General features: G+C 44.7%; 1 pseudogene; it reads right to left on the reverse strand.

Annotated features, from left to right (window-relative positions):
* Nucleotides 1-4,407: 4,407 nt before the first annotated feature.
* LOC117709596 (histone H2A.Z pseudogene) lies at nt 4,408-5,346 on the reverse strand (annotated as a pseudogene).
* Nucleotides 5,347-10,401: the final 5,055 nt, after the last annotated feature.

Consider the following 10,401-nt stretch of genomic DNA (forward strand, 5'->3'; position numbering starts at 1 on the left):
CTGGACAACAGCAGGGACAATGTTAGGGCCACAGAAAGAAGGCCCTGAGACCTTGCTTTTAGTGTCAGCTGCTGTCCAACGTTAAAGCCTTCTCTGATTGAGAAAAAAAAGAGCTTAGGCATTGTTTGAAGCTGAAGATGATTTGTGGTGGATTTGTCTTGACGCCCCCATTATTCCATTTAGTTAATGTAGTGGTTTGACTATGCTTGGCCCATGGAGTGGCACCATTAGAAGGTATGGCTCTGTTGGGGGAGGCGTGGCCTTGTTGGAGTGGGTGTGGCCTTGTTGGAGAGGATATAAACTTATTGGAGTAGATATGGCCTTATTGGAGTAGGTGTGGCCCTATTGGAGTAGGTGTGGCCTTGTTGGAGTGGGTGTGGCCTTGTTGGAGGAAGTGTGTCACTGTGGGGGTGAGCTTTGAAACCCTCCTCCTAGCTGCCTGGAAGATAGTCTTCTGGCTGCCTTTGGATGGGGACGTAGACCTCTCAGCTCCTTCTCCAGCACTAAGTCTGCCTGCAGGCTGCCATGCTTCCTGCTATGGTGATAATGGACTAAACCTCTGAGAGTGTAAGCCAGTCCGATGAAACGTTTGCCTTTATAAGAGTTGCCTTAGTCATGGTGTCTCTTCATAGCAATGGAAACCCTAACTAAGATGGTCTCCTATTGCCTTTTAGGTGGGACTGTTCTACATCCATGTCACTGGAAGATTAGAACAGTAAGGTTAAAAAAGTAAGTAAGGGATTTAAAGTGAATAAATAAATTAAAAAAAGTAAGGAGCAGAGCTAGTTTTTTTTTTTTTTTTCCTCTCCTCCTTATTCAGTGTCTTACCATGTAGTCCTGGCTGGTCTAGAACTCATTATGTAGATCAGGCTAACCTTGAAACCATGGAGATCCACCTGTCTCTGTCTCACAAGGGCTGGTATTAAGGGTATACACTCTACACCCGGCAGAGTGGAGTTTTAAACACACAAGTTTCTAACTCAAGCCTCTGTAGGAACTGCTGTGTAGCTGTAGCTGAACAAGAGTATACACTTTTATCTGTGCCTAATAGCACTCAAAATTAGAAAGTTCTACTCAAGTATGTTCCAAACGTGTCCCTGTGAGAATAACAGAAGGGCTGGTCTGGCTTGGTTTTGGGGGCATGTGCAGTTAGGCAAACTGTCCTTCAAGGGAACTCTGTTTGTCCTCTTAAGCCTATTCACAATTGGGCCTGTGTCATGATAAAAGTCAAAGGACATGTGCAGTAGGAAGAACTCATGTGCCCTGATCCACCAATCAAAACAGAGAACCACCCACATCATCACCTTATAACCATCTCCTCTTAGATCCCGTGAAAGAGATTTCAGCTTGCGACCCATTTATGTGGCCTACTGTTGACCTTGACGGTTTTATCCATTGTGAATCTATACTATTGCTTTGCTTTGAATAAAGTTCTCTTGCTAATTCTGCAAATCTATATGAGTCCTTATTTTCAGTTCTTTGGATAAGAGGTCAAAAACCTGGAACATGCGACTCCAATCTCAACCCTGACCCCTGACCGTCAGAAACACTACCTGGGATTTCTTGGGATCCAGGATCCAGGAGTTAAGGCTGGAGAGCTGCCTTCTCCCTAGAGTTCAAGGGTCCTCTCATCATTGGGAAAGTCATAGAGCAGGGCCTTCTTCCCTCTTCTGAAGCTGAACCTGCTGGAGAAGGATGCGGTAAACACTTCCTACTAAACCTTCCTACCCTAGTGTCTGGCATCAGCCTCACTTTGATTAGCTTCACATGGGTAAACAAGGAGGCCAGATGTGTGTGTTTGAAGTAATTATTCACAGCTTATTAAAGTTAAAAATAAAAGAATGAGTGTTTAATTTTGGCTAGCCAAAGCCAGTGCAAAAACTCATATCTCCACAGCTCTGCAATGTACAATATCTTCCCTAACCCCAAAAGAGGGCTTCTTGTCTCTCTCTGCCTGTGCCTGGGAGCAACAGGGGCAGTCAAGGGCTCTTTGCCTCTGCCTGTCAGCCCAAGTTCCCCAGAGAAGCTCCCTCTGTTCCTCTGTTCAAGACAGACTGTAAGGGCTGGGATCTAGCACAGTTGGTAGGGTGCTTGTCTAGTGTGCATGAAGCTCTGTGTTTAATCCCCAGGACTGTATAAACCAGATGTTTTAGTGCATGAACATCCGAAGTTCAAAATCAACCTCTACTACATAGTGACTCTAAGGCAAGTCTGGTCTACATGAGACCCAGCCAAAGACAAGAAAAGAAAGGAAAGGAAGGGAGGAAGGAAGAAAGGGGAGGAAAGAAAGAAAAGAGAGAGAGAGAGAGAGACAGACAGACAGACACACACACACACAGAGATAGATAGATAGATAGATAGATAGATAGATAGATAGAGAGACAGAGAGAGAGAGAGAGAGGTCTCAGTGGGTAAGATAAGAGTACTTACTATTCTTGAGGAGAATGTGGGTTCTGTTTCCAACATCCACATCATGGGATCATGGGTGGCTAACAGCTGCCTGTAACTCTAGTCCCAGGAGAGCCAATGCCCTCATCTGGCCTTCTTGGGCTCCAGCACACACAGAATATGCATAAACTCACTCAGGTATACATACATGAGAATAATGAATGGATGAATAAATAAATAAATAAATAATAAATCTTTAAAAAAAAGACCTTGATTTCATTACATTCAAACTTTGGAGACTGACACGTCTCACACAAACAGCTTTGCAGGTAAACAAGCAGGTCCTGGGATGAGTTCTTACAGCTGCCACCAGCAGTGGGAAGCATGCCCCTGCGCACAGAGCAAAGGGTATTCTGTATTGAAAATGTGGGAGAGGAAGGAGTATCCTGGTTACAGCAAACCTCTGCTGACTATGGGCAAGAGGGGCAAACAAAGCTGTGGAGGGGCAGGATGATTCATGAGGGAAAGCGGTTGTTGCTTCTGGAAAGATTGGGGTAACAGTCCAGAATGTTCATATAGGCAGCAGCCCTGGAGGTCAGTGCTTCAACAGGGTTCACAAATTCGAGAAAGGCTTCTTAGTCCTTATTCCTTATTCTCTGTTCCTTATTATCAAGTCAGGAGAATTAAAAAAAAAAAAAATCAGCCGAAATCAGATTGTGGGCTGATCTTAAATATAAAACAAATGAAAAACAAGAAATCTATTCCCCTTTGTAGTCAAGGAGCTCCTCCTGAGACTTGCAAGGAATCGAAGGGGTGGGGGAATGGCTGTGTTGGTAGCTTTGAGAGAGTGAGCATCTAAGAAGCCAGGTCAGAAATCCAGGTGCCTGTAATGCCAGCACCAGGGAAGGAGGGACAGGGGAACTCCTGGGACTTGCTGGCCAGATGGCCTAGCAGAATCAATGAGTTCCAGACTCAGTGAGAGGCCTTGTCACAAATTCTTATTTTTTAGTTGTTGAGCAACCGAGGAAGTGTGTCAACTTGGTATAAGCTAGGATTGTTTGGGAAAGGAAACCTCAGTGGAGACAATGCCTTTGTGAGACTGTGCTGTAGCAAGTCTGTGCGGGCATTTTCTTGGTTAGTGACTGGTGTGCACAGGCGGTCACTGCAGCCCATTGTGATAATGCCACTCCTGGGCAGAGCATCCTGGGTTGTATAAGAAAGCAAGCTGAGCAAGCCGTGGGGAGTAAGACAGTAAGCAGCACCCCGTCACAGACTCTGCTTCTAGTTCCTGCTTCCAGGTTTCTGCTCTGATTTCCCTCAAAGATGAAGTGTGACCTGGGAGTTGAAAGATGAAATAAACCATTTCCTTCTTAAGGTAGTTTTGATTATGGTGTTTATGACAGCAGTACATTTTTTTGAGGGGCATATGACTTTTATTGAGTTTATCCCCCGGAGTGGAAATAATGTTGGTACAAAGCCAAATGTTTGTTACTATAATAACTGTTAGCATTCTGTTTAAACTCCACCCCTACAGTTAGGTGGCAACAGCCAGGTATGCTCCTCCCCACAGTTACCTGGCAACAGCCAGGTAGGCCTGGCCCACTATACAAGGGGTTGCTTGCCCCCCTCCTCTCTTGCACTCTTGCTCTCTCTTGATTTCTTAATCCCTCTGTCTCCTTGCCCTTTCCCTTTACTCTCCCTCATCACGTGGTCATGGCTGGCCTCTGCTTCCCCATTCTCTCCCTCTCTCTGCCTTTCTCTGTCTCTACTACTCTCTTAACTCCCCTCCCCATGCCCTGAATAAAACTCTATTCTATGCTATACTGTCATATGGCTGGTCCCTCATGGGGAAGGTATGCCTTGGCATGGGCCCGCTGAGACATCCCCTTCCCCCATACCTCACCACACCCCCATAGAACATACTTTATATCTCTTTTATCTTTTTATAAACACATCAATAACTTCTGCATCACAATTAATAACCCAAACAATTTTCTTAAAAAACAGTCAACTCAATCGAAACCCACTACTTCTGAATCAATAGCTTCTTTGAAAGCCACAGGAACACTTAACTATGGTTAAGACTCGAATGCAGAAATTTGGTTGGTTGGAAGGCTAATTACGCCTCCATCTTGCTCAAATAGAATTACAAAAAGGCAAACTTGTGTTTTTCACAGAGATGCAGTCAACTGGAATCACCAACACCAGATAGCTGTTAAGAATAGAGTCCTGAGATAATAAGGAATCCAAGGCATCCTTAGACATCTGTTGTCCTTCCTTTCCAATCAGTGATTTGTGGATGTGTGAATGATACTACCCCCAGAAATTGCAGCCTTGACCACAGAATTCAATTCTTCATGTCCTGTATATCAAGTTATGCCGGGGGTAATACGCTTTGCCTTTAATTCGCATGATACATTTCCTGCCAACTCAAGTACCACTGCAGTGAGGTACTCCAGATGGTTGTGCTGCACATAGCATTGGTCGCGCCCACTTGTCTGTGGCTGATTGTCCTAGATTTTAGGCATTGATGAATACAGCCATCTCGTTGCGAGTGGGAAACCGCCTTTGTCTTGGCCTTTCTGGAGTCCTTTCCAGTCTTACTGCCAGCCATCTTGGACTGTGCTGAAGCTCAGACAAGCGAGGAAGAGAAGAATCCAGGTGGACTCAGCAAGATTCCTGCACCAACTCTTCCATCGTATCTCAACTCAAACTCTATGACAGTAATATTAAAGGAGGAAGACACCCAACATTTATCTCTGGCCTCTACATACATTCATTTACTTACATATCTGGCTATTAAAGGAGGAAGACACCCAACATTTATCTCTGGCCTCTACATACATTCATTTACTTACATATCTGGCTGGCTCATGTGTACACACATGCACACATGCACACACACAAACTCGAGCACACACAAAGGTTTGGTGTTGTGAGCCATTTAGGATACATGACTAGGGAATTGAGGGGTGTGCCATGCCTGGTGACACTGCACACCTTGTTGATGTCATAGCACTGAAGAGGGACAGCAATAATCTCTCTAGTTTCCATCAAGGAAATGGAGGCCTTCACTGTCAAGTGTCCAAGGATGACAATTTCCAGAGCAGAAGAGTCACCAGGTCTGACCCAGATTGTATTGGTGGCTTCATCTTCTTCCTGAGTCCTTGTCACACAGAGTGAGAAACACAGGGCGCTTAGGACTCAGAGTAAGGAACCAGGGCTGGAAGGGACAGGTGGAAGAGGACAGGGATGCTGGTAAATGACTTGGACCAGATTCTATAGCCCCTGAGTGACAAATTAGCCTCTGTCACTAGTGACAAAAAGGTCCTGGCACTCAAGGATGTGTCCTGCTCTCCAGATTCCTATTTCTAACCTCTTGTAGCACAGGGTGGAGCCCAGCCACTGCATATGTGACAGTCTCCAGCATGGTTTAATGTTCTGCTAGCACCATGAGGTGTGTCCAACCTTCAGCCTGTGGCCAGATGCAGGAAAACATGGGGATATTTTAGCAATCCTGAGCTTCAGTTAATTTGAACTACACACATAGGCTTTTCCCCATAGCGTCATTTGGAACTAGGAATGCCCACCTGGATTGAAAGTATACCTCTCCCTCTCCAAATAAAGTGGTTATTATACCCCCAACAAGCCCCAGGAATGCCTAGAAACTTTTCAACAACTCCCATTTTGTGACCAAATACATTGTGGAACATATGTTGGCACTAGAAGCATGTGTGGATATAGCCAGGCTTGGTTTTAGGTGCACATACAAGCAGGCAACTTGGGCCACCTGAGCAACATTTTAGGGGAAAACTCCTATCTGCCATGTTACAACTGCGCATGTGGAGGTATAGATACAATTCAAATCAAATGCAAGGGGATGGAGGGATGGCTTAGTGGTTAAAAGCACTGGCTGCTGTTCCAGAGGCCCTTGGTCCTCTGTTTCCTAGCACCCACATGGCAGCTCACAACCACCTGTAGCTCCAGTTTCAGGGGGGTCAGTCACCCTCTTCTGGCCTCCACAGGCATCAGGCATGTATGTGGCACACAGACATACATACGGGTAAAGCATTCACACATGTTAAATAAAAAAATTAAAAAAAATTCAGGTGTGCTATGAGAAAGGCCATGCACAGTGAACAAAGGCTTATTTACTCAAGCCTGTCAATCAAAATAGAAAACCACCCACGACCCACCCCTAACAACCAACTTCTCCTCCTGGACCTACTGAAGGAAGCCAGGGTGGTAACCAGGTGTTTCTGAGCACATGTTTTGGGGCCAGCTGCTCCCTTACAGTGTATCCACATTGCCAGTTCTCATTGCTTCTGAATAAATCCTTTGCTAGTTAACTACTTAGCATCACCTTTGTAAATTCTTGGACTAAGACACCAAGAACTTGGAAACAACAGTCAAGCCAGAGACCACTAGTAACAGGGTACATATACAGTCAACACTAGCTAAGGTGTGTCTCCAAAACTGTAAACTTAAAACACCGTGAGGGGTGTGTGTGTGTGTGTGTGTGTAACTGGACTACGTGGTCTTCAAGTGTGAACTTTGTAGACGGTGATGTGTCCATGTCACAGTTGGACATGCCTGCTAGATGATCCGTAACTGATAGTAGTAAGGAGAATTATTTTTATTATCTTGTAACTAGGAATAAAAATAAAATTAGGTATAAACTATTTATGCTTATGGCTCTTTTGCACCTATAAAACCCAAGGCAAACTTCAATGAGAAGCAAGGGAAGCACATAGGCAAAACAGCTTAATAAACAACATTATTATGATGGGATTTATGATGAGGCTATCCTGACAGTTATCGCTCTCCATGCCTTGACCACGAAAAGCTGCGGCCTCGGGCCCATCTATGTCTGTATTTTTATTTAAAAAAAAAAAAAACCCATGGGAATCCTACTGACGATGGCCACTTTTTTTCTTTTTATAAAGGACAGCAATTAATTGGGTCTGGCTTACAAGTTCAGAGGTTCAGTCCAGTATCATCAAGGCAGGAACATGGCAGCATCCAAGCAGCCATGGTGCAGGAGGAGCTGAGAGTTTTACATCTTTGTCTGAAGGCTGCTAGTGGAAGACTGACTTCCAGGCACCTAGGAAGTGGGTCTGATAGCCCACACCCACAGTGATACACCTACTCCAACAAGGCTACACCTACTCCAACAGGGCCACACCTTCTAATAGTGCCACTTCCTAGGTGGAGCATATACAAACCATCACATTCCACTCCCTGGCCCCCATATGCTTGTTCAGACATGAGTCTATGGGGGTCATACCTAAACATAGCATAATGAAAAATACATTTAGTTCAACTTCAAAAGTCCCCGTAGTCTATAGCAGTCTCAACAGTGTTAAAAGTCCAAAGTTCAAAGTCTCTTTTGAGATTCATTCAATAACTTAACTGTAATCCCCAAAGCAAGACAGGAAACCAACTGGGCCAACTGCCAACTCTGCATCTCTATGTCTGATGCCAAAGTGGTCTTCGGATCTCCATCTCCTTCTTTTCATCTTTGTTGACTGCAACAAACTTCTTTCACCTGGGCTGTTTCCACTCCCTGTTAGCAGCTTTTCTCAGCAGATAGACCATGGCCCTGGCATCTCAAACATCTTGAGGTCTCCAAGGCAACTTCAGTGTTATAGCTTCTTGTTTCAATGTCTAGGATCCACACATGATCTTCTGGGCACCTCCAAAGGGCTGGCGTCACTTCTCCAGCTCTGCCCTCTGTAGCACTCTAAGCTCAGGTTGATCCATTGCCGATGCTGTTCTTGGTGTTCACCCCATGGTTCTGGCACCTACAATACACTGGGGTCTTCTGTTGCAATTAGGCTTCACCAATATCCTTTCATAGGCTCTCTTCATGGTTCCAAGCCTCGGCTTCTTTGCATGGCCCTTCAGTCCTGGAATGTCAACTGCAAACTGGGCTGCACCTTCACCGATGGCCTTAAATGGCCTCTCACAGTGCCAAGCCTCAGGTGTTCTTCATGATGCCTTCATGCTTTCAAAACCAGTACCACCTGGGTGATTCTTACACATTACCAAGTGCAGCACAAGGCACAATCTTGGTTATCTCTGGAACACAGTTTCTTTGTGCGCTAAGAAAACACTTCCCAGAAGATTTCACCTCAGTGATACTGGTCTCTTCTTAATCACTGCTAATTTCTTAGCTCCAGCTAACCAGCATCAATTGTCTCAGTAGTCCCTTCTATTTTTCACTCTAAAGCCAGAGCCATATGGCTGAAGCTGCTGTGTTCTGCTGCTAGAGCTGGAAACACCCCTCCCCCCCCAACCCTCACCCCTGTTCTATTACCAGCTTTCCATTTTCTGACTCCCTCTCTGCCTAAGCTTGATTTTCCTGGAACTTGCTCTGTAGATTGACCCTGAACTCAGAGATCTGCAAGGCTGTCTCCCGTAATGCTGGGATTAAAGCCATATACCATCATGCCTGGATTTAAGCATTTCTTCACATAGAACCTTCTTTGTCCCAGGCTGGCCTTGAATTTAGGCTTGGCTTTGTCTCCTTGGATTAAAAGTGTGCACCACTATGCCTGGATCTAAACTTAGCTGGGTAGGATCTTGCCCCCAAATCCCTTATTCTGTTATCTCCTAGAACATAGGATTCAGTTTCATTTCACTTCCTGGTGCCCCTTTAGTACTTGAACCACATATTTTATATTTTTCCTTTCTAAGCTTGCTATGCTTGTTAAAACACTCTTCGTGAGACTTAACCAGAGAACAAAGTCTCGGCTGGGCTTTTTTTGAGATGTCCTTTGTCAGTGCAATTAATATAAATCTATTTACCTTAGACTCAGGTAGACTCTTCAGACAATGGCAAAAAGCAGCCACATTCTTCATCAAAATCCCACGAAAACAGTCTCTAGGCCACATTCTGAAATTCTTCTCCACTGAAACCTCTTGGGCCAGGTTTGCACAGTTCAAATCATATTCAGCAACAAAGTCTTTCCATATTTCTACTAGGATGGCCCATTAAGCCCAACTTAAAGCATTCCACTGTTTTCCAAAGTCCCCAAATCCACATTCCTCCAAACAAAAGCATGGTCAGGCCTATCACAGCAATACCCCAGGCCCTGGTACCAAGTTGGGATGGTGTCTTAGTTAGGGTTTTACTGCTGTAAACAGACACCATGACCAAGGCAAGTCTTATAAAGGATAACATTTAATTGGGGTTGGCTTACAGGTTCAGAGGTTCAGTCCAGTATCATCAAGACAGGCATGGTACAGGAGAAGCTGAGAGTTCTACATCTTTATTTGAAGGCTTCCAGTGGAAGACTGACTTCCAGGCTCCTAGGACGTGGGTCTTCATGATAGCCACTTTTATTTGGTGACTCAGCACATGGCCTGGGAGGGAAATCTCAATGAGGAACTGTCTGGATTAGGTTGGCCTGTGGTCATGCCCGTGAGGGATTTCCTTAATCAGGCTAATTGAGATGTGACGAGCTATCCTGAGTGTAGGTGGCACCATTCCATGGGCTGGACCTTGACCTGAAGGAAAAGGAAAGAGCTGAGCAGAGCATGCATGAATTTATTGCTCTCGACTGTGGATGTGATGTGACCAGCTGCTTCAACTTCCTGCCTTTTTGACTCCCCTGCAACAGTGGACCTCAACTTGAGCTTGTGAGCCAAGAAGTTTTTTCCTATTAAGTTGCTTCTGTTAGGGTATTTTATCATAGCAACAGGAGAAGAAGCTAGGGCACCGTCCCTTCTCCTAAGGATGAAGCACAAAAGGGTATTGATAATGCCAAGGCTGTATTTGTAAATGACCCAAGTTTGGACAGTAAACAATTTCTAATTATTGATTTTAATGAGGTGTCACTTGGCAAATTAGTAGTGTGCTCAAATTCCCTTAAATATATTGCTAATATTATAGCCTTATTAAAATATACTTGAAATAGAGCCAGTTTGCCTTCTAGAATGGGAAAGAAAAATGCCCTAAATGAGTACTTACTACTCGTCCCTAATGAACTGCTAAAAACTGTTCTGTGT

This window comes from Arvicanthis niloticus, chromosome 1 (assembly GCF_011762505.2).
Source record: "Arvicanthis niloticus isolate mArvNil1 chromosome 1, mArvNil1.pat.X, whole genome shotgun sequence".
Taxonomy (NCBI): Eukaryota; Metazoa; Chordata; class Mammalia; order Rodentia; family Muridae; genus Arvicanthis; species Arvicanthis niloticus.